This window comes from Taudactylus pleione, unplaced genomic scaffold, assembly GCF_031769625.1.
Source record: "Taudactylus pleione unplaced genomic scaffold, aTauple2 ptg004179l, whole genome shotgun sequence".
Lineage (NCBI taxonomy): Eukaryota > Metazoa > Chordata > Amphibia > Anura > Myobatrachidae > Taudactylus > Taudactylus pleione.
Window position 1 is genome coordinate 15795 of NW_028288472.1, and position 1821 is coordinate 17615.

The 1821-nt window shown below is 50.7% G+C and overlaps 1 pseudogene; it reads left to right on the top strand.

The window, feature by feature from the left end:
• The first annotated feature begins 408 nt into the window (after positions 1 to 408).
• Positions 409 to 527, top strand: LOC148430267 (5S ribosomal RNA; annotated as a pseudogene).
• Positions 528 to 1821: the final 1294 nt, after the last annotated feature.

Genomic DNA, 1821 nt, shown 5'->3' on the forward strand with positions numbered 1-1821 from the left:
TGAGAAGGCAGAGATGGCCGCTTTAGCAGGAGAAGGAGAGTCTTCTCTCAGGCTTTTCATGCCCAAAATGGCGGGGGGCAGTCATGAACGCCTGACCTCTTCAGGCTTGGATCCCGGTGGATAGATTCTGGCTCCAGACCCAATAACTGAAACAAGTCACTCTGTAGTGCAGTGGCGTTGTAGTAGGCAGCTTTTGGGTGATTAATTCGGGTAAAGAAACCCAATCCTGGGTCATTTATAGCATATAAGGCTGGAGCCCAAGTAAAATGCGGCCACTCTGGGTGCCCCGCCCACCGGAAGTCGATGTCATGTCTTTTAAAAAGACGGTGCTCCCTGTATGGGAGCAGTTCTCGCCACTGCCATACTTTAGTGTGCCTAGGGAATAGCTCAGGGCACATCTGTCTGGCAGCCTACAGCCACACCACCCTGAACACGCCAGATCTCATCTGATCTTGGTAGCTAAGCAGGGTCAAGCCTGGTTAGTACTTGGATGAGAGTCCGCCTGGGAATACCAGGTGCTGCAGACTTTATCCCCAGACAACCCGAGTTCAAACGTCTAGGTACACTGTAACTTGACCCGCACTAGTCAGTTGTTGGGTCAACAATGCTGTGGAAGCTTGGGCTACGCAGCTTGCTGAGGGCCTTAAAACTGGTGTTCCGGTGGAGGATCTGGTTCCTTTAATGGAACAGATTGCAGAGTCTGCTTCCCTTTATCAGGGAGACTTCAAAAGATATTTATTATCTTTCCTCTAGATCCTCGGCTTTGGCTATCTCAGCCGCAGAGCCCTGTGGCTGAGACAATGGCAGGCGGATGAGGAAGTTAAAAGAGCTGTGGAAGCTTTTCCATTCACAGGGGAAGCTCTGTTTGGATAAGAACAAGTGGATCTCTAAAGCCACAGGTGCTAAGTCCACTTATCTCCCATCTGCAACTCCTCTTTGGACCGTCCTTTCGGTCCTTGCGGATCCCAAGGAAATTCAGGGGTCGTTCCAGAGTAGCTCCCGCTATGTCCCGTGGTCCCAGAGGCAGGGGTAGAGCCACTGCATCTTCCTCCCAGCAGTTAAGCCTCCGGCATGACGCACTACCTTCTCCCCTGGGGGACCCCAAGGTGGGAGCTCGCTTTTGCAATTTCAGGCGTCAGCAGACAAACTGTTATACAATCAGGGTCAAAGCTTATATTCCAGCTTGGTTGTAGTTCCCAAGTCGGACGGTTCAGTGAGACCCATTCTGAACCTGAAACATTTCAACTTTATTTGCGGAACTTAAGGTTCAAGATAGAGTCCGTGCAGTCTGTCATTGCAGGTCTCGAGAGGGAGGCCGTGATTGTACAGTGGTTAGTACTCTTCCGCAGCAACCTCTGTTCGCTTCCAAGTCACGGCACCATGCCTATCTCCACATTCCCATTTGGTTTCATCACGCAGTGCGGGACTCAATTTCAATTTCACCCTTTGGTCTTTCATCAGCACTAAGAGTGTTCACGAAGGTCAGGGCTGTAATGATGGCCTTTCTTCGGATTCAGGGTGTCACTATAGTCCCGTACTTGGACGATCTATGTCTCAAGGCTCCGTCAGTCACTCAATTACGGCAGGAGGGATGGATCCTGAATTTCCAACAGCCTACTCAGTGTCTGCTTTTCCTAGGGATGTTTTTGGACATGGTGGAGCAGAGGGTGTTTCTTCCGCAGGAAAAAGACAGCTCCATCCAACACATGGTGTGGTTGATACTACGCCATCGCAGGGTGTTAGTACACCTGCGTATTCCTCCTTTGGGGAATATGTTTGCGACCTTCGAGTCCATTCAAGACTGGAGTTCCATACCCGTCC